Consider the following 23,860-nt stretch of genomic DNA (forward strand, 5'->3'; position numbering starts at 1 on the left):
AAGACACTTGCTCCTCAAAAGAAAAGTTATGACAAACCTAGACAGCATATTAAAAAGCAGAGACATTATTTTGCCAACAAAGGTCTGTCTAGTCAAGGCTATGGTTTTTCCAGTGGTCATGTATGAATGTGAGAGTTGGACTATAAAGAAAGCTGAGCACCAAAGAATTGATGCCTTTGAACTGAGGTGTTGGAGAAGACTCTTGAGAGTCCCTTGGACTGCAAGGAGATCCAACCAGTCCCTCCTAAAGGAAATCAGTGCTGAATATTCATTAGAAGTACTGACACTGAAGCTGAAGCTCCAATACTTTGGCCACCCAATGCAAAGAACTGACTCATTAGAAAAGACTCTGATGCTGGGAAAGATTGAAGGCGGGAGGAGAAGGGGATGACAGAGGATGAGATGGTTGGATGGCATCATCGACTTGATGGACATGAGTTTGAGTAAACTCCAGGAGTTGGTGATAGACATGGAGGCCAGGCATGCTGCACCCCATGGGGTCGCAAAGAGTCAGACATGATTGAGCAACTGAACTGAACTGAACGGATCTCTACCCCATCCCTCTGTATCTGTATCTCGGTGTCTCTGTGTCCTTCTCTGTTTCCATGTCTGTCTCTCTGTCTCTGTCTCACACAAGCACACATACACCCTACCACTATATACATTAAGAAATCACTGTTCCAATTTGCCTGTTTCATTTTATTAGCACATCCCACAGGAGGGGAATGACCCACCAAAGGCAGCAGAGCCAGAACTCCATCCAATTCAGCCAGTGCCATTTCCCACCCCAAATCTGCTTTCTCCTGTCTTTAGAGCCAGGTTCCCTGCTCCTCCCTTGGTGTCAGTCTATCGACCTCATTGCTTATTCCTTTCTAAGGGAAGGAGGGTGAACTAGAGAAAAACCTCATCCATCCCCTCATCACCCAAAGTAGCTGGTGCTCCATCTGTCATTCATTCTACAAGGAACCAGGCTAGGGGATTTCTACCGAGGGAATTTCACTTGCTATCAGGCTTTCAATGTTACACTTATGTGGCAATCAAACCTTATCCAGAGGTCTCTCTGACCCAGTGAGTCAGGGAGAATACAAAATTCACCCAGGCATTACACAGACAATCCCTGAGAATATGTGTGTGATAGTGTGGCAGATAGAATGGTTTCATGATCCCTGACTCTCAGTGTTCATGTCCTTGTAATAATCCTCTCCCTCTGATTGTGGACTGGTTACCTGTGACTTTATTCTAACCAATGGAATATGGCAAAGATGATATGATTTAATTCCCAGGATTATATTATTCTGGACAAGACTCTATCTTGCTAAGCAACTTGCTCTACCTTGTTGCCTATGAAAAAGCAAGCTGCTTTAAGTCCTACAGCCACAAGTAAATTAATTATGCCAACAACCAGCATGAGCATGGAAGCAAGCCTTTTCTCAGTCAAACCTCCAGATGAGAATGCAGCCCTGGTCGACACCTTGATCAAAGCCTTTCAGAGGACTCAACTAAACCATGTTGAGACTCCTGACCTAAAAAAGCTGTGAGATAATACATATGTGTTGTTTTTATCTGCTTTGTATATGGTTACTTGATACACAGCACGTAAAACTAATGCAGGCAGGTATGCTTCATATGGTGTTTTACACATTCAGTATATGGGAGAACTATCTCGAATCTTACGTACAGAAAGAGAAATGTCTTCATGAAGCCAATTCTTTCTGCCCCATGACAACAGTTCGGGTCATGGCCTCTCTCCTCTGCTGAGGAGGAGAGAACCAGAACTCTCAGAGTTCTGACGTATCAGAACTCTGGATACGTCAGAGTATTAAGTCAGAGTAGCCAACGACAGACAAGCATCAAGGCTTTCCTGTCATCTTCAGCATCTGGGCCTCACAACAGAGGTGAGTGGGAAAAAAATCAAAGTAGAGTATTTAAAGGGGCAAAGAACCAAAGCATGGTTCTACCCTTCAAGCTAGAGAGACTCCAATCACTAGTCCCCAGCTACTCTTTCTGATTCTGATGCAACTCAACCAAATTGGGCTACTTCAGGTGAGTCCTTTCTGTAACTAGAATTGACAGAATATTCATTCTGGGCTACATGAGACCTGCATAATCCAGATTCTTTCCCATATTTCTACACTCCCGTTGTGACCTTCTTTTAGTGCTGGACTTCACCTTGCTTCCTCTTGCCGTGGGGCATTTGCACATGTTGGCTCCTGACACATTATTTCCTCCAATTTTCACATAGTTCATTCCTTCTTCAGATCTCAGCTTAGGTGACACAGCCACAGAGAAGCCTGTCCTTAACTTTGTGACTGAGCCTAATGCCTAACGACAGGCCCTCAGGCTATGATAACTCTCACCTCCTCGACATTTGTCACAGGCTAACTGTGCATTGGCCTCTTTGACTCTTTGCTCAATGCAAGACTCCCCCACTAGCCTCTTTCTGAGCCACAAGGAGAGAACTAGGACAAGTTTTGACTTTTTGTTGACTTGCCATTATCTTGCCGGCACTGAGCCTTGAACATAGTATGTTTCAATAAAAACTCGTTCAGTAAAGAGCTGACTAAAACATATCTGTCTAAAATAATTGAGGGGAAAATGAGCCCTGGCCTGAGAGTCAGGACACTCTGTGAACCAGCTTTGCACTCAATTTCAGCATGACATAGAGTTGGCCATTCCGATGCCTTGTGAGTCTTCGTACCCCTGACTCGCTGAGAGTATCGTCAGTGCTACTGGTTGCTTGTTACTGACTGTGTTTTTCACTTTGCCTCTTCAAGGAAGCAATAATGGGAAGACCTTTGAAATCCTGCTTCATTTCCTCAGAGCCCCAAAATTCTCAACAAAAAATTCTCAAAAGGAGTACAGGCTGCATGTAAACCAGAGAGTCCATTGGGGTCTGAAGTTAAAAGGTCATATTGTGTGGAATGGTCCTCATAGTCATCTGGGAACAATAACTGAAACATATAAATTACAGAACTGAGATGGCTGGCTGCTGTATCCATGGAAACAGATGTTGGCTTGGCCAAAGTGCTTTATAATGATTATGATTAATCATCCTTGAAATCACTGTTATTTATTGGTGTATAACTGATGGAACCATGTTGGAAGGGCTATATCATACAGTTTTACAAATTTCCTGTTGCCAGAGTTAGCACTCTGGTCATAAAATAGTAAAAATGTTCTTGAAAATATTCTTATTAAACATCAGAACAGGAAAATATAATGGCCATAGCTCTGAATAATAGTCAATAAAAACATTGTGCCAACTCAAGTCACTAATGTTCAAATTATGCTTTCTTCCATGCTTCATATAAACTTAGTGTTAAAAAGCACTTCAATAAGTGACAACATTTCTTTTGTATGTTTTTCCTAAACACTGTTCACAACTCTGCTTTATCTGTTTAAGTCAGAACTATTTGTTGTTGTTGTTCAGTCACTCAGTCATGTCTGACTCTTTGCGATCCCAAGGACTGCAGCATACAAGGCTTCCCTGTCCATCAGCAAATCCCGGAGCTTGCTCAAACTCATGTCCATTGAGTTGGTGATGCCATCCAACCATCTCGTCCTCTGTCATCCCCTTCTCCTTCTGCATTCAATCTTTTCCAGCATTAGGGTCTTTTCTAATTAGTCAGATCTTCACATCAGGTGGTGAAAGTGTTGAAGCTTCAACTTCAACATCAGTTTCTACAATGAATATTCAGGATTGATTTCCTTTAGGATTGACTGGTTTGATCTCCTTGCAGTCCAAGGGACTCTCAAGAGTCTTCTCCAACACCACAGTTCAAATGCATCAGTTCTTTGGCACTCAGCCTTCTTCTCACAAAAATCTGGAAAAAGTTATGGTTCATTTATTGTTGCCCTTCCTTTAGCCAATCTTCCTTGTCACTAATATTTTTCCACCTTTATTTTCTGTTCAGATAAACTGAAGTTTGTACCTCCACCACTTAAGTGTGATTTATTTTAATCTTGTCACATGCATGATTGAAGCATGACCAGAGTATGGAAACAGTCTTCATGTAAACTCTTTTTCAGCTGGAGATAGGGGGCACTTTACGGAGACAGGGGGCATCTGGTTCTTTCAGAGCCATCTTAGCTTCCTTCTATCCTCCCATCATTGCCTATCCCCACCCTGATCTATAAGTCAACAGGCACCTAACAAAACATGCACAACATTACTCTCCCTCACATGAGACAGAGAAATACCAAGCGATGTGGCAACAGCCCACCGTGGGCTTGGGTGTATTCCTAGTGCATGTTTTCCCAGAACAGATCCAACTCCTCAGATACATATGGCATTGTTTTCAGTGGAAACAGAAACAGAGGGCTGAGAGAGAGGCCAGAGCCTCAGGTGCTGTTGATACAAGTCTTTCCTAAGCACATCCACAAAGCTACTACCGTATCATTCTTGATCTAGTGCCACAAATAAACAGCAACCCCTGGGCCCTGGGCTATGTTCTCTGAACAGCACCGGGATTGTTCTGCACAATGCTCTGATTGTCTGTGGGGCAGGGCAGCTGGAGAGCAATGGAGTGGGTGCTGAAAGTCTGCTCCAGCAGCCACGCTAGGAGATGTTCCGAGCACCAGGTGTGTTAGCCACTGTCGATGCGCAGAAAGGCCCTGAGATGTGAGTCACAGTCACCTCAAACTTCCTGTCCTACTCTATCCTATAGACCTAGAAAATGACCTAGAATGCTTTGTACACCTGCAAAGGACAAGGCAAATGTGGTACACAGGAAATTAATGAAAAAACAATGCAAAAAATATTTGAAAGGAAGCATATTTATACCTATTCTCCAGCAATTTTGGCTGGAGAGTCTTTATATAATACATCACAGAAGGGCAGACATGAGGCTCATATACTGTTTAAATGGGCACAAAAGCAGGGCTGCCCCAGAGGCTTGTGGAACTTCTGTATCTTCAATCCAGAGAACCGAGAGCTACATCAGAAGTTTCCAACTCTCTGCACATTCCAGAATGGAGAATTAGCATTCTTTATTTTTAAATTGCCTCTGGAAGACTCCATGATCTTATTTTAAAACATATTCCATAGATTATTATAAAATGTAATAAAGAGAAGCAACTATTTGTTATGATCTATCCCAGTGTTCTTTACCTGGGGATTATTTTGCTCACTGGGACACTTGTTGCAATGTCTAGAGACATGTTTTATTGTCACAACTGGTGAGGCAGGCAGGAGTTACTGATGTTTAGTGGGTAGAGGTCAGGGACACTACTAAACCCCTCTACAAGGCACAGGACGCTGCCACATAACAAAAAACTAGCCAGCCCAAAATGTCAATAGCGCCAAGTTTGAAAAACCCTTATCTAGACAAATAGCCAGTATGACTAAATTATTCCTCTCTGAAAGATTCATCATTTGAATAACTGGACTAATCATTAAAGGCGTCTCTGTATAGAATGCCTTGGTTTCAGACCATTGCATTAATTTCATCGAAGGATAATACTAGTAAGTATTCAAGTAAAATTAACAATTTCAAACTGCCTACCATGCAGGCACACTCTGCCTTTACAAGGGATACTATTTGAGAGGTGAGTAGTCGCAGGCCTGTAAAACACTAAATAGGTGTTGTAGAGAAGGAAGTAATCCATTCGACTTGGGCATCAGGGAAAATTTAATATAAAATGATTTTGAACTCTCAAGCAAATTGTGCCTTACTTTCTAATGCTATAATTTGGCCATAGTTTTGAACTCTTGATTTGAATTATACCAGGCACTCTTCTAAATACATTCATTATTTCATCACATTCTCAAAAAAATCCTATGAAGTAGGAACTACTATTCTCATCTAACAGATGAGATAGCATTCTAGTAGGGACTTGACCATCTCCAGAGTGAGTGTGCATTGCTGCAGAGCCATGTAATCTCTTAGGAATGGGGCTAAGTGATCTGAACCAGAGATATCACCACCCAATCACTGTCCCCTGACCTCTGCAGGGAGGGGTTCCTGGTCTTTAAGGTCCTCACAGCACCAGCATTCATTATTCTATCACCAACAGGACAATTATTTCACAAAACAATCATTCTGGGGTAGGCTCCAAACTGTGGAGGGAAAACAGGCCTTCAAGTAATCACAGAATGGTAACATTTGAATAGCTATCAGTATATTAACTCTAAAAGGAATTTTACCTTAGTCTATATTCCCCAAATGGGTTAAAAGTTAAGTCCCTGTCATTGCCTCCCCAAGTTCAAATCAATTTTATCCTGATTGAGGCTCAAATTCACTGCTCTGTGACAACCTAGAGGGGTAGGATGGGGTCGGAGGTGGGAGGGATGTTCAAGAGGGAGGGGACGTGCTGGCCAATGGCTGATTCATGTTGATGTATAGCAGGAACCAAGACAATACTGTAAAGCAATTATCCTTCAATTATAAGTAAATATATTTTTTTTAAGTCACCTATTAAAAATAATTTCATCCTGACTGTACAAATATAGTCTAAATGTTGCATTTCATTTATTCACTCATTCAACAAATATGTACTGATCATCTATCACATTCTGGTAAATGGGTTGAATACCTGGGATATAGCAGTAATCAACTACACAAAAATTCCTTAACCTCATGGAACTAATCAATGAAAATGAAACTTTGATATTAGAAGATTCCTAGGTAAAGAAAGTGGCCATAATGTTTCTTGTCTGTATTTAAATTATTGCCATCTTTATTCAACTGAATTTCCAATTTACACTTAATCTTACCATAAAATGTTTAGTGTTTTCCCATGTTGTTTCTCAAATAGATGTAGGCAGGATCTCTGGAAGGGATAATTAATGAAAAATGTCATCACCTAACTCTTTCCGAAATATTTAAATAACAAAGGAAGATGTATTAAGCTAAAAGATACCAATACAATTTTCTTATCTCAATGTGCTTTATTTTCTGAGTGCTTCTAGGTTTCTTTCCAGTGTATAGCAACTGAAATATTTCCACAAATTTATTTCTGAAATAAAATATATCAGGCTGAGAGATTTTAAGAGCAATTTCATTTTTATATCATTCATCTCTTTTCCATATTCTAGTTTAGAGAGCTCAGTTGAGCAGCTTTGCTACATCATTTTTACTGTAATAACGAAGATTTTTATCAGATCCCTTGACAAAACCATTCACTTTACCTTTCTTTGTCTGTTCATGTTGCTCCCTACATCTGAAAATCCTCATTTTGTCTCCACTAACCAATCTGCAACCATCCTTCATAAACTTATTTGAGATTATCTTGCTTATGTATATGTGCTTATTTTCATATTTTTCTCTATTCTTGAAAAGATTTGAAACAGCCTACAAAATGACACATAGGAGATGTAATAGCAACAGTTAAAAGTAAGGCAAGAGAAGAAAGTAAAACCAGAGAGGAGATGAAACACAGCAAGGAATGAGTTTAAAAATGCATATCACCACAACTTGCACATGTGCAATAGGTGAACATAAATCTAGCCCTAAATTTTCTGGCAGCCAACATGAAAAGAGAAACCTCATCAGTCACTCAATTCAGTGTCCATGCCAAATTTCCCAACAAAGTTTAATTGTTCTTGGTGCTCAGAACAGTCAGAAACTTTCCCTGGGATCTTCAAAATAGGTGGTGTAATTAGCAATCATTATAACTTTGTTACCATTCATACAACAAGATACACAGGACTGCTTATTAAAATGAATCTTGATGCAGCCCAGTGGTACATGCACAGACACAATACAGAGAAAAGGTGCCCTTCTGAGAGGTAGAAAGAGAAGGCAGGGATGACTGACCCAACAAAAGAGTATTCCAGACTCACTGATCAGTTTTGACTCAGGAATTTAATGTAGAGTTTCAGGAGGTGGATGAACTTGGCAGTCCTCTCTAAATATTGTTCCTCCTAGCTTTTGATTAATGTTGTGTGGTGACAGCAAACGCATCGAGAGAAGCATTCTGTGTGCCATTGAGTCATCCTCGTATCCAAGCAGAGCCCAGAGCTGGGGCTAGAGTTTGTATCCTTTCCAGAAGGTGGGGACTCTGCAGACTTGCCATCAAGACAAATGTCTGATGCACAGCCAGGCCACCTGCCCCCCAAAAAGGAGAGCAGAGGAAGCACTAGCAAGGCAGGCCAGGATGATTCCCAGAAAATTCTTCTGAACCCATTGTAGAGCCAGATGAACAGGCGGATGAGGTCCCAGTTCTCTTCCATTTAGCATGGACAAAATAGCATTAGTCTGAATTAGCTGAAGATAACCAGACTCCCATTTCAGGCAAAATAAAACATCCAAAAAGCCCCGAAAGCATTTTTAGCTTTAAGCAGACTACTTCTGTGTGTTCCATGACAAACCATTATGAAATGCACATCCAGGAAATAGCAACAAGTTGTAGGGGATTATTATTTATTTGTAAGTCCGCTAAAAGATAAGACTATCCAGCAAAGACAATAACTTGTTTGGAAAGAGAAAAAAGAAGAAAAGGCCAAGTGGCCTTTCTTTTGGACAATAATTGGCCAGCGGGGTCAGAGGCTTGTTCAGGCCACGCCTTATTTGAAATAATAGAGCTTTAATATTTATGTAAGAGTGTTTGCTTGTTTTTTCTATAGCCAAGAGAGAGAGGGGTTGAAGTCAGCCTAACCGGATCATTATGAGCCAAGTTTTAAAGAAGGAAAAACTAAATGCAATCCTTTATAATCCCTAAAGCTATCGTCTGCCATGTTGAAAGACTGTCCGTATTGGCTTTGATCTGAGCAGAACCATAATAGAGGAAGTTTTATAAAATTGCTCTTGTACTCAGAGCAGTCAGAAACTTTCCCTGAGATCTTCAAAATAGGTGGTGTAATTAGCAATCATTATAACTTTGTTACCATTCATACAACAAGATACACAGGACTGCTTATTAAAATGAGTCTTGACACAGGCTAGTGGTACATGCACAGACACAATACAGAGAGGCTCATGTCTACACTGAGCTATTCAAACAGCCAAATCTTATATACAAGGATAAAGATCAAGGGATTTTCAATAAGTGCACCAACAATTCAATATCTATTTATCTAGGAGAGACTGAAGAGGTTAGCGGTGGTCTTTAAAGGAATAAACTTTGCTTAATGTTTACTGTTCCACATATAAAGCATTAGTCTATGAAAACTAAACTCTTAATTTGATAATAAAATACCTGGCATACAGTTTAGGGCTATTGTCCAATAAAGAATAGCTATAACTTATTAAGCAGTGACAGATTTTATTTTCTTGGGCTCCAAAAATCACTGTAGATGGTGACAGCAGCCATGAAATTAAAAGATGCTTGCTCCTGGGGGAAAAAGCTATGACAAACCTAGAAAGCATATTAAAAAGCAGAGACATCACATTGCCAGCAAATGGTTTTTCCAGTAGTCACATACGGATGTGAGTTGGACCATAAAGAAGGCTGAATGCTGAAGAATTGATGCTTTCGAATTGTTGTGCTAGAGAAGACCTTGAGAGTCTCTTGAATTGCAAGATCAAACCAGGCAGTCCTAAAGGAAATCAGCCCTGAATATTCATTTGAAGGATTGTTGCTGAAGCAGAAGCTCTAATACTTTGGCCACCTGATGTGAAGAGCCAACTCACTGGAAAATCCCCTGATGCTGGGAAAAATCGAAGGCAAAAGGAGAAGGAGATGGCAGAGGATGAAAAGGTTAGATACCATCACTGACTCAACGGACATGAATTTGAGCAAACTCTGGGAGATAGTGGAGGACAGAGGAGCCTTGTGTGCTCCAGTCCACGGGGGTGCAGAGAATCAGATACAACTTAATGACTGAACAATAACAAAACATAATTTAGGACAGGAAATACAATCCTCTTAGAGTACAAAATAAACTATACTATTCATCCAATCAAGTGAGGCTGTACCTATAGCATAAATAATGATGGAAAAGTTGAGGAGAAAGGTCCTTGAATATCTTTGGAGGAAAAAAATTACTTCCCTAGAATCTAACTATACATTATTTAGTACAGTAGCCTAACACAGATTCTGATGTGAACTGTTTTTAAAGTAGTGATAAAATTTGAAATAAGTTTTCAACTGTATGAAGTTCTAATCTGTCACATGAGATTTTTAGTACATGTGATAGCTCATTAATCTCCCTGTGGAGGTTTTAAGTTGTTCTACTCTCTATATGCAGAAAGTGGATCCCCTCTTGAGAGTTTAAATAGTTCTCAACTAATAGGATGCCACATCAAATATCTGAAAACCAATTTCAACCTGTTCCCTAGACCTGCCATAACAAAGTAAATTCGTTACCTCAGCAATGTCCCCATCTACAAATAAGGTCATATTCTGAGATACTGGGGGTTACAACTTCAACACATCTTTTCAAGGGAACACAATTCAACCCACTATACAGTCCTAACTTATTCTAACTTATACAGTCCTGAACTTATTCTACAGAATTGAAGGCTCTTTAGAACTGGCAGCTTTAAGCAGTAATGAGGATACCTTGCCCATCCAACTGTAAGTGACCTTGTACCTAAAGAAGTGACATTCCTCATCATGAGAAAGGGACAGCTCTCTTATTGTTTGAGGAGCCACAACATAAGCCATGGAGTGTGTCTTTCTGTTGTTCTCCACTGATGAGAGGCTGTACAGGTTGGTGGTTGATTGCACAGAGCCCGGGGCCCCACTGCCTGGGTTCAAACTCCAGCACCACCACCTCTAGCTGTGGGACCTTAGATGTCTTTTACTGTCTCTGGTCTGCAGTTAACTAGCCTGTAAATGGAGATAATAATAGAACTTCCTCATGGAGATGTTTTGAGATTCAAATGAGCCAATATGTATGAAGTACTTAGAACAGGGCCGAGCACCCAAGGAGCACTATTTTAATGTTAGATATTTTAAGCTGTTTCAAAGTTAAATATTTAAAATAAATGTATTATTTTTCAATATGAGGAATAAAATGTTCACATCTCAATAGAAAACTATCAAGGAAGTTAGGGTTCCCACAAGAACCCCCTTTATGACCCTCATTCCATATTCTCTCTACCTAGTTGTAATTTCTTTTATTTTTAATGTCTTTCCTCCATTAATAATCATGTACCAAGAAGCCTCTCAGTCTAGTTTTGGCTCCACTTTGATCACTCTGTCATGTCGCTCGATTTCACCAACATATCAATAATAGAAGGCAATTGCTTCTTGGATAATGTCTTCATCTCTGGACAAATGACCTCCTCCAGGTAACTATAGACAAGTTCCATGTTTTTCATTTCTTCTACATCCTATAAAACTCAGAACAATATAAAGAACATAAGCAGGTGCTGGATAAATCCCAAATGGTTGAAAGGTAAATACAAAGTAAACCAAGACACTAAGAAGAGGATCCTTTATTGCAGATGAGTTTGCATATCTAAGGATCATTGCTGTGAACCATTTTTGTTCACAAATGCTCAGAAAACTCCAGCAAAGGCATAGAGTACAAAACCTAAGAAGAGATTACAGCTGGGAAGAATTGGCTTCAGGCCTAACATTGCTTTATCATGGTTCTGGCAGGTAATCAATAGGAAATTCTGTTGCATAGACATAAATCATAATTGAGTTTTCATCAGTCTTGTGCCAAGTCTGTGCCTGTATGAAATCCAGGATCTCAGTGCCAAGGTGCCTTATCAGTCCATATGCAAATATGCCTTTTGATGAAATCAAAGAATAGCAGAATTCAGAGGAGACTGCACCTTGTGCTGCCAAAGTTAGGTAGACATTTAACTCTTCATATTGGTCAGTGACTAAAAACTGCCTGCAAAGGGGGAGGAATTTCTCATGCAATGCTGCTCTTTAAATGCTCAAGGGTATTCAGAAATGGGGGAAAAAAATCAACTCACAATGTCTATTCCCCCAAGATAGTATTCAAAAAAATCTCTTACCAAAATCCCTAAAAACTTTATCAAAATTTATTAAAAGACCATTAACTAATACTAAAAATAAGTTTTATATACAGTTTTCTCAAGGCAAAATGGAAAAAAAATAGTATTAGCAACTATCTCCTCTAAATGTCAAAAAGAAGACAAAATTTCCAGACTTTCATCCCTCTCTCAAAGATAACACATCTAAAACTCAAGATGGTTTAAATTGAAAAGCTTTAAATCTACATTCATTTATTTTGAGAGTTGATGGCTAGATTAAATCAAGCTTATAGATTTATAACAATCTGAACTTTTAAAATTCTTTCAAACACCTTCAAGCATACCCTTTTTTTGTTTAGATCAACCACCAGAACTTTTTTTTAAGACACTAAGGACTAACTATCCGAGATGATATTTTACCTAAATATTTGCTCAACAATTCAAACTGCTTCCCATTGCTTACAACAAACACACAGAGAAAGAGATTTTCTAGACCAGCACTTCAGTACAGTAGCCACTATCCATATGTAGCTATATAAATTTAAATCATTCAAACATAATTAAAATTAAAAATTCAGTTCTGCGCTCATACTGGCTACATTTCAAGAGCTGAATACCACACGTGCCTAGCAGCTACAGTATCCTATGACATAAGTATAGAACATTTCTATCATCACAGAAAGTTCTATTGGACAGTGCTGCAAGTCTGTACCATGCTTCTTACATCCATAAAGATCTACGCTTTGTATCATGACAGAGGGAAAGGCCCCTTTTCTCTCTGCATTCTGCAGAGAATCCAGATCTCACTACAGCAACATCTGTTATGAAGAGTGTCCAAAGAAAGGACCACTATTTCCCACCCTGAGCCCACATGCATATGGGAAGAAATAAGAGGCCTCTCCTCCCAGCATGGGAGAGGAAAAGCCTATCAAATTTGCTCTGGGGAAATACAGATGCAGGATGTCAGCAAGATGGCAGAGTAGGAGATTCAAGCCCTCATACTCCCAAAGAAACATCAATTTTAGTAACTGTTCATGGACAGGAATACCCCTGTGGGAACCTGGAAGTCCAGTGGAGAATTTAGAGCACTTCCTTTGAGGATAAAATAAACAAACAAACAAGGATAGAGGCACTGAAGAACAGAAGAGTTTCACTTTCCCTGTGTCAACCATCCTCCACAGCTGCACAGCTCAATGCCATCTCAACCCATGATTTTACCCACAAGGAAAAGTAAGAGCAGAATAAGCACCCATCTTCCCCAGCCTAGTGGGACATAGGTCCCAAAGCCCACTTCTGCCTTACCCTATCCAGAGCATTGAGGGGATCCGCCTAGCCGAATGGTCTTGGGGGGAGTAGGAGCAGGGCAAAAGGGCCGGGGTCACAGAAACCACTGTGCAGATCTCAAAAACTGACCACAGACCCTAGAGGCTGGCCCCCAAACCCCATCAGATATCTCACTGGCAGCCACCCCCCAAACTGGATGGCATGTGACCCAGCACGGTACTTGTATTCTCCCAAGACGGTGCACGTGAGCCTCCACAGACCGTGTATGGGAGCCTCTGCATATGGCATTACAAATCCTTGCAGATAGCACACAGATATCCCAGGCTGGCTTGACGTTACAGGGCTGGGAGAAAGTGTACAACCCTGAATACTCTTCAGAGCACAGACCTGGGGAAAATAACAAAACCAACCCACAGCATGAGAAAAAAATATTTGTTAAATCATATGCAGTGTGTGTGCTGGAGAAGACTCTTGAGATCAAAGAGATCAAACCAGTCAATCCTAAAGGAAATCAAACCTGAATATTCACTGGAAGGACTGATGATGAGGCTGAAAATCCACTACCTTGGCCATCTGATGAGAGGAGTCAACTCATTGGAGAAAATCCTGATGCTAGGAAAGATTGAGGACAAAAGAAGAGGGCAACAGAGAATGAGATGGTTGGATGGCATCACCAAATCAATGGCCATAAGTTGGAGCAAACTCTGAGAGATAGTGAAGGACAGGGAAGCCTGGTGTGCTGTGGTCCATGAGATTGCAGAGTCTGACACAACTTAGTGACTGAACAACAATACAGTATATGACAAGGGATATATTCAGCACCTATAAAGAATTCTTAGAGCTCAACAGTAAAGCGACTTATAACCTGAATGAAAACGGAGAGAATATTTGAAGTCATTGCTCAAAAAAAAAAGTAACCAATAGCAAGTGAAAACATGCTCAACATGGTTACCCATAGTGATATTCACTTGAAAAACAACGAGAAACCACTGAGCACTCACTGAGATGGCTATCATAAAAAGACAGAGCATCAGAAGTGTTGACAAGGTTTCCCCATGAAGCAGGGTGTGTTGACCCATGGCAGAGCACACTTGCTTCTGAGTGAGAGGCATTCCTGGTACAGACCAAGGAGAAAGTGCAAATGTGTATGAGGTTGCATTATAAATGCCCACCTGAGTGTTCTCAACTTTGTCAGCATAAAAAAGGGAAGAAGGGTATTTCTGGACTCTCTGATGCTTTCGTGCCTTATCACCTGGGGCCCCAAAGAGCTACAGAATCCACAAACTTTCTAATCTCTCTAAGAGGATGATGTCCACCAGTGTGTTGTGAGAAAGCCCCTAAACAAAGAAGAAACTTAAAACCAAAGACCCAACATTCACCATCTTGTTACACCATGTTATGCAACATAAACATTGGTGTATCGCTCTGAAGAAACAGCACATTAAGCAAAATAAGAAAGAGGCTGCAGAACATGCTAAACTTTTGGCCAAGAGAATGAAGGTGGCCAAAGACAAAGACGGGGAACAGATTGCCAAGAGATGGAGAATGTCTTCTCTGAGAACTTCTGAGTACAGTCAAAAATGAGATGTTGTAAGAGTAATAAATTGTTGTTTCTTCACTAAGTTGTGTCTGACTCTTTGCAACTCCATGGACTGTAGCCCGCCAGGCTCCTCTGTCCATGGCATTTTCCAGGCAAGAAGATTGGAGTGAGTTGCCATGCCCTCCTCCTGGGGATCTTCCCAACCCAGGGATTGAACATGGGTCTCCTGCACTGGCACGTAGATTCTTTACCACTGAGCCACCCATAACAAATAAATAAAAAGGGAAGCCCATAACAAATAAATAAAATCAGATAAAAACCAAAAACAGAGTGTATAATGAAAAAATATCTCTAGATCATTTTCTGCTTCTTCAATTTACAGTGTAATATGGGGTGATTAATAAACTTGCTAATTCATGGAACACAGGAGTTATTAAATTAATGTCACATTAAAAAACCAGATAAGAGGTAGCATACTTATTAACATGGAAAGCCATTTCACTGTTACATAAATAACAATTTTATAAACACTTACAAATATGTTTTCCATGCAATGAAAAAAAGTGAAAGTATTAGTCACTCAGTCATGTCCAACTCTTTATGACCCCATTTACTATAGCCCCCCAGGCTCCTCTGTCCATGGAATTCTCCAGGCAAGAATACTGGAGTGGGTAGTGATTCCTTTCTCCAGAGGATCTTCCTGACCCAGAGGTTGAATCCAGGTCTCTTACATTTCTGGCAGATTCTTTACCATCTGAGCCTGTAATGCAGGAGACCAGGTTTGATCTCCTGGCAGGCTACAGTCCATGGGGTTGTGACATGACTGAGCAACTAACACTTTTCATGTAATATCACCAAAGAAATCCTGTCTCACAGAGAAAAATCAGAATGTTTAAAATTACCAAAAGCTTTGAAGTCCAGTGCCAGGAATAGCATAAGTGTCCAATTAATATTTATAGACTGATGGGGGGGAATATTTATGTATAAATAAGAATATTGACTATAGGAATACACAGATGATTTTTTCACACAGTATTTCAGTACCATGTTCAGTTTGGAGCCTGAAACTTAAGTGAATAGAGAACTTGGAATAGTTCCAGAGAAAAGCAATGAAAATGATTAAAGACTTGGAAAATGGGGCCTATAAATCATGAGTACAGGAACTGGGGCTTATTTAACCTGAAAGAAAAAGCTACATGACTGCACCAGATTCTTATATCTGAAAGTGAAAGATGGGTGAGATTTCCCATCACCCGTCCATACAGCGCTGCAAGCAGAAATCCAGAAGTGGCAAAGATATTTTCCAAGTATTGGTATTATTTCTGTGAACCTCTCTCTCTTTTCTTGTGGTTTTTAAAACAACCAACAGCAGCCCTGGGACAAGCTGGGTGTGCATTGATTAAACCCACAAATGTGTATCTAGTGCCACCGTGGGCCAGGTGCCTTGCTGGGCATTATGGAGAGACAAGAGTGGGGTAATGTGTGACTCCTAACCTCAGGAGTGTGGAGGGTTAGTCCAGGAGACAACCATGTAAAGACGGTTGCTGGATGTCAGGGAATCTCCTCTGCAGATGATACACAGTGTCTCTAAGAAAGGCACAGGAAAGTTCACTTGGGAGGCTGGGGTAAAAAAAAAAAAAAAAAAAGAGTTTATTTACCAGGGTCTTAATGCTGCAAATGAGTTTGTTGAGCAGAAGTAGGCAGGAGAGCACTTAGGACATTCTGTGTGAACAGACATCAAGCACAGAAAAATCCAGGCATGTGAGACGGACACGTGAGAGCTTGAACCAGTCAGGAGGGCCGGAGCAGATAAGGGAAATGTTATCACATCCAATTTGCAGATGAAGAAACTGAGGTTCAGTTTCTTTCGATTTGGGCAAGGTTATCAGCAATCAAGATCAGAGTTGGGACTTGAACTCACAAGTCCTGATCTCCAGTTGTTACTCCTTTAGCAATTCTAAGGTGCCATGGTGTGTCAGATAAATATTTCTTTCCATCAGAGCTGAAATTGTTATCAACAAAAAATTCATCTTGTTGAGTAATTTGAGGGGGAGATGATGTCATCATGGTCATATGGTGCAAAGTCACTGGATTCTGTGTACACACACACACACACACACACACGAGTTATTTATAAATACAGTTTAATTTAGCCAAAATGTCATTTACTAATGAATAATGCATCTCTGCTTTATTTGTTCAGTTATACCCTACATAGTAAAGATGAGAGATGTGAACTAGAATTAAATTATTTTCAATTTTTTATTTTAAATTGAAACAAAATGTACCATGTACCCGAGCTGCAGGAAGAGAGCTTTCTATTATCACTCCTGCTGCAGCCTCACATCTTTTCTTTTCCTCATGTTTTTAATGAAAATCTTCAGCCAATCTAACAATAATCAAAAAATGATTCTGGATCAACATACACAAAATGTGGGGAAAGTAGCAGCTTGCTGGAGTCCAGGCAAATCATAAAATAAAACAGAAGTCATTGGCGAGTTAGCGATTTAGTTTATTTGATTTGTTTTCTCTATAATTGGAAACTAGCAAAATTACTTCTGAAGTTTTGGATATTAAGAATCTAGAATTCCTGAATCTGAATGTTTCCGTCTCCATAATTGACTGATAATGAAGGAAAAGTGCATTTCCAATTCTCTTTAGTCTTTGTGTACAGACACAAGGACCTAACTGCAGATAAAAGGCTGCAGAAGAAGACCTGATAGTCCAAAAAACATTATAAGACTCAAACATACAAAACATCATTACTTCATTCATTCTAATGTTTCTTTTTTTCACATAACCCCAAAATATAATGACTATTGTATTCATTTTCTATGTGCAAGACAGAAATCCATCTAAAACATATCCCTCTTCTAAAAATCCGCTGTTTCTTAGAAGGTTCCTAGATAAACTCCCAATTAAATAAGTTGCCCTAGAAAACCTCATACCAATATTCCTATGTGATCACAGTTTCAGAATGACATTTTTTCCTGCCCCATGCCTGGAAACACCTTAAAATTCAATATCGGAGGATGAACTTTCCTGGTTCAATTTCCCAAGTGTCCTAATCATAATTATATCCAGTGTGTTGGTAATTACTCCCAGGAAGTGCTCAAGGACACGAAAGCTCGCCTCTCTATCTTGGTCTTCTAGTCCCCTTCTCCTAGCATGGAAATGCTGTATTAAGTGAGGAAGACGGAACTGTGCTGGGTGGTCACAACGACTGTGATTACCTCTATGCACTTGCCTTACAAAGGCACCAAAAGTCACTGAGAAGCAGGGCAATTTCTTAGCCATTAGTTTGTGAGAATCCTGGCTGCCCTAATATGGTTTAAAACATGAACATCATGACCTCAATGTTCTCAGAAGGTGTTAGTCTCCCTGCCTCTCTTTCAGGGAAGTCCTGAGTTATTTTGCTTAGAAAGAGTGGATGCATTTTAAAGCAAATAGTCCTGAGTATAGCTTGAGTACATGTCTGAACTCTCGGCTTCAGGTCGAGCTAACCTACAAAAATGAGAAATATAAGCTTGGCCTATTAGTGAGCCCTGATCGGCTCTGACACCACTGAGGAGAGTGACTTCAGAAACTGGCACTAGCTAGTACGCATGCACTGGCTGGGAGTCCACACGAGCTGGTCGCCCAGAGTGATGGTTGGAGGCAGAAGCCCCTCTCACCTAAACCTGCAGGTGCAAAAGCCAGAGGAGTCATCTAAGTTCCTGTCCTAAATAATATGACTCGCGTTAAAACTAGAGAGATGCATTGGCATAGGTCTTTATATTGATGTAAAGAGACCCAGAGGTAGGAAGCAGAGCCTGAATTGAAGGTAAGTAGGAGGGTGTTTGAGGAAACTGCATAATGCATTGGGTGGATGGTGGGATTTATTTTAAAGTCCATAGATGGAGCTGACCTCCCTACAGGAGAACCCCTCCCCTAGCCAGGCTGGGTCTGCGTTTGCCCAGGCTACTGCTGCTGCTGCTGCTAACCCACTTCAGTCGTGTCTGACTCTGTGCAACCCCAGAGATGGCAGCCCACCAGGCTCCCCTGTCCCTGGGATTCTCCAGGCAAGAACACTGGAGTGGGTTGCCATTTCCTTCTCCAATGCATGAAAGTGAAAAGTGAAAGTGAAGTCTCTCAGTCGTGTCCAACTCTTCGCCACCCCACGGACTCAGCCTACCAGGCTCCTCCATCCATGGGATTTTCCAGGCAAGAGTACTGGAGTGGGGTGCCATTGCCTTCTCCGTTGCCCAGGCTGGTACACTCCTAAATCAGAGGTACATTCTCAGGTATGTTCTGCAGTCTCTACCCTTTACTGCTGATGCATAAAATGAAGCCAATGGAGCTGAGGAACTCTTTCAAGCACATTTTGGCTGTCTTGGGAAAATCAGCACTAGTTATTAGGTTCTAGTGTAGTTGACAGAATTTCAGCAGAGAGCCCAGGACTGATATGCAGGCATGTGAGGAAGACTGATGGAGTGGATCGCCATAAGTACATCCCACTGTTCTCCTCCCAGGCAGGTGGTATCCACGGGTCAGAAGAAAGAGATTACAGGGTGAGCTGAAATTCTACCAACTATTAGAATAATAGTGGTACCAGGAGATGCAGAAAGAACTGGACATGGTATTTCAGGTGGAGGAAAGCAGTGGAATTTTATTTGTTATATATCCACATTGGCTGCTGTGTGGATCAGTTGTGTAGTCTTTAAAAGATCCAGTTAAGAGTGTTCTTCTTTCAGAACAGACTGATATGCTCGCTCTGCTGCTGCTGCAGCTAAGTCACTTCAGTCATGTCCAACTCTGTGCGACCCCATAGACGGCAGCCCACCAGGCTGCCCCGTCCCTGGGATTCTCCAGGCAAGAACACTGGAGTGGGTTGCCATTTCCTTCTCCAATGCATGAAAGTGAAAACTGAAAGTGAAGTCGCTCAGTCGTGTCCGACTCTTAGCGACCCCATGGACTGTAGCCCACCAGGCTCCTCCATCCACGGGATTTTCCAGGCAAGAGTACTGGAGTGGGGTGCCATTGCCTTCTCCATATGCTCGCTCTATTAGTCTGTAAATTTTCAAAAGGTAAATGGAACTATAGATAGACAGCATCCTCCAAACTGGGATTTAAGTGGTCGTGCTATATCAGATCCTAGCAGATTCCTTGATGAATAGGGAGGGTATCAGAGAATGGTGCCCTGGTGGGAAGGATCAGGACCAGGAGTAAGCCCTAATTTGGTTTCTCACGGAGGACGCCCATATCAGTCAGGGCAGGCTAACATCTGCAAACCCTCTTTCACTCCCTTAAGATCGCTGCCCAAATGTCACCTTATTGAAGAGTAATTTTATGGCCACCCCACACAAGATAGAAGTCCCATACTTATTTTTCTTTATTTTTCTTCTACATCATGACCGTTGTCTATAGCACTATATATTTTACTGAGTTATTTATTCTCTGTATCCTCTCACTAGCACTTAAGTTCCATGAGGCCAGGAACTTGACCTGTTTCATTCACTGTTGTACCTCGAGCACCTAAGTCAGCACCTTCGTACTGGCCATTTAATAGTTATTTGTGCCGTGACTAGTACATGGTGGGAGGGACAAATTGAGAAATTGGGACTGGTATACACATACTACAATATATAAAATAGATAATAAGAATGCACTGTAGAGCACAGGGAACTCTACTCAATACTCTGTAATAACCCATATAGGAAAAGACTCTAAAAAGAGGGGCTATATGTATATTTATAGACTTCCCAGGTGACTCAGTGGTAAAGACTCTGCCTGCCAATACAAGAGATGCAGGAGACACAGGTTCGATCCCTGGGTCAGGAAGATTCCCTGAAATAGGAAATAGCAACCCACTCCAGTATTCTTGCCCTGGAAATCCCATGGACAGAGGAGCCTAGTGGGCTACAGTCCATAGGGTTACAAAGAGTCAGACATGACTGAGTGACTGAGCACACACACACACATATCTACCAAATGTAGCAATTTAATAATGTACTTGAGGTGTCATTATTCTTTTGAGGGTTCCTGCAACCCAGCAAAACAAATTTATTTTTGAAAAAAATTTTAAATTAAAATTATTTATTTCTTATATATATAATTACACAACCAGGAAACTTAACAATATTAAAAATATAGCCTAAACTAAAAATAAAAATAGTGCATGGTAACTTCATTCATGATAACATATGCTCGGTAGCACTCCCTTTCCTATTTATCTAAGTCAATAAATTCAATCATTTGCTTCCCCTCTTCCCTATCCATAATTTGAGTTGCACTGCCCAAATGAAAAAAAGATCCGATGGTCAGCAAGTTCTATCTTAGAGCATTATATCACACTGATGTCTCTTGTATGAGGGGATGAATGCCGAATAGTTAGCAGATGAGAGGTTGAGTGCTTTTACTAAGTTGATTTAACATAAGTATGCTCTCCATATAGCTCTGGAAGATAAAGATAAAGACAGAAATTGGGCATGGCATGACACAAGGCACTTGACATGCATTATCACATTTAATCTGTACAGCCATCTTGCGAAAGAGAGAAAACTAAAGCTATTTCACCGAAGAGAACACCATGTCTCAGTGATATTAAGTTAGTATCACAGTAGAATTCAAAACAATGTCTGTCTGACTCTAAAAGCCTATGGTCGTTGTGCCACACCATTGGAGGGAGACAATGAAGTATGCTTCACACAAGTGCAACTTCCGCAGAATTTAAGCATCATTTTAATGGTCACAGTTTATAAGAAAAAAACCCTAGGTTCATTTCCAAGAATACTTATTTCATGCTGTTATGAAAATACTTGACACATAAAGTCAACTCTTGCTATTTTTAGACATATTATGCAAGATTTTGGCTCACCCAGGGCAAATCTTTGTTTAAAGCCCGTTTATTAACCAATAGCACCTACTCTGCTTCATGAATTGTCTTTCTGATATTATTGGCAGTTTGTACCCTGCCTACTTAATTACTGAGCTCTAAAATAATCAATGTCTTTTGCCTCACCAAAGCCAAAGCCAAGGCAAATTATGAGACAGAGAGATGCTTCTGCGTCCTCCCATCCCTTCCTTGTTAGAACCTCGCTAGAAGAGAACAGAGAAACAAAAGGAATATAGGCTGCAAGAATTGCTCACTTAACAGTAGGTCTGACATGTAAAGGTCAATAACCAGAATCCTAGTAGGCCATCCCAAGAGCCAATGTTCAGCTGGCTTGGATGGTGTTTCTAATTTTAGAAGTCAATGAGGTAGTAACCACTTCTGTGTGCACCATACTGAGTGTCTTCTAGATTATTATATAGTGCTCACAAAACCTTCACTAAACTTAGATATAAAGGAACTAGAATCCACCCAGGTTTATCTGACTCCAGGGCCCATGTCCTTCTCCACCAAACTATGGTACAGACCAGGAACGTTCCAGGTCAGAGAAGCCATGGGCATCTCAAACCCCAGTGCCCATCTGTGGAAGCAGGACCTTTAGCTCATGGCTAGATAGAAAAGGGTCATGGGACCAGGCCTAGCTAAGCATACCAGGGCCTGATACACATACCATTAACATGTGACATAAGTCAATGAGGCTCACTTCAGTTAAGGCACTGCTCATGGAATCTCAAAAGTTTTTGGATGGAAGCATACACAAGGACCTAACTGCAGATAAAAGGTTTCAGAAGACCTGATAGTCCAACAAAAATTATCAAGACTCTTAAACATACAAAACATCATCTACTTCATTCATTCTACTCATATTTTTTCATATAACCCCAAAATATGATGGCTATTGTATTAATTTTCTACATGCAATACAGATAACACCTTAAACATATCCCTCTTCTAAAGCTATAATTCTGAACTACAGATGAATTAATCAAGGTACTTCCTGTTATAATCAGCTTTCATCATCACCAGATTTACACCTGAACAGGGTACTTCTCTGGTTACTCTGCTTGGGTCCTCCCATTCCAGCTCTTGCCTCAAAGGTACAGGTTAAACCAAGAGGATTTCAAGGAAACCAAAGAAACACTGTGATCCAGGTAGCCCTAAGAATCAATCAAGTAGTTCCCCCATGGGACGACCCAACCCTCAGTCTAAACACTGGATAATATAGCCTAGTCAGGCCACAGGTTTTTAAAAAATATTTTATTAAGGGTCTTTACAGAGCAACATCCAAACTCCAGATCCTGCCAAGAACACCCCGTTATGGTTGAGTACTGGCTGGAGCACGGTAGGTGGCTCCAGCTTCCCACTCTTCTGTTCAGAGATGGGGGTGGAAGGGGCTTCTTAGAGCCAGTCTTACCACTTGGGTCCTCAGGCAGCATGACTTCACTTTGATGCCGAGCACATCCTGTCTGAGTAGCACATGGCACACAGCAGTATCACCATGGTATTTAACAGAGTCCTGCATTATCAGGCCATCCACAAACTTTGTGGACTTAGCCCTATGTCCTCATAATTTCCTAGTCCTGCGACCTCACAGGCTTTGACCCCACCCTTCATAATAGGCAGCACATCATAGCAGAGCCTCCTCTGCACAGCGAGTTCTTCTGGGAGGCTGTAAAGGAGAGACTCTGCCTAAGCAATGGTGCACAGAACTCTTGTGGCCACATTTTCAGTTTAGAGCTAGATACTGCCCTCAGGGAAGCCAAATCTCTTCTGAACCACAGCAGTCAATCTGCAGATCTGCTGGCCCTTCTCACCAAGAACATTCTGCATCCTGGTGGCCAGAATAATGATTTCTGTCCTGGTTGGTGTAACTCAGACCTTCCCATTCCACCGTAGTCATCTTCAGTCAGTTGCTGAATGTGAAACCCATTGGGTTCACTTTTGAGGATGCTATCAGTGACAAACCTCTCCACCTTGGAATCTGTACCACCGTCTTGCTGCCATATGTCACCATAAGGAAAGGCTTCTAACATTTCTTGAGCTCATACTATGTACCAGATACTTTTTTGAGTTTAGACTTTTGAGGTCCAAATTTGAGTAGTCAGAATAAGTAGTTTTGTTTATCTCTCCATATTTGCACTTATTTTTAACTACTCTATCTCTGAGTTGTGTTTCCTAAAACTTCACTGCAGTAGAAGTTTTCCAAGTAAAGAAAGGAAATTCAGGCCAGGAAATAAGTGGCATGAATAAATGACTGGAAATGTGAAAGGTCTCTACCTGCTTTGGGAAAAGATGAGAAGATGGGTGAAATACAAGGCGGTGGACATG

At 40.9% G+C, this 23,860-nt stretch overlaps 1 pseudogene; it reads right to left on the minus strand.

The window, feature by feature from the left end:
- Nucleotides 1-11,078: 11,078 nt before the first annotated feature.
- On the minus strand, nucleotides 11,079-23,565 carry LOC102401290 (annotated as a pseudogene).
- Between the last annotated feature and the right edge of the window lie 295 nt (nucleotides 23,566-23,860).

This window comes from Bubalus bubalis, chromosome 12, assembly GCF_019923935.1.
Source record: "Bubalus bubalis isolate 160015118507 breed Murrah chromosome 12, NDDB_SH_1, whole genome shotgun sequence".
Lineage (NCBI taxonomy): Eukaryota > Metazoa > Chordata > Mammalia > Artiodactyla > Bovidae > Bubalus > Bubalus bubalis.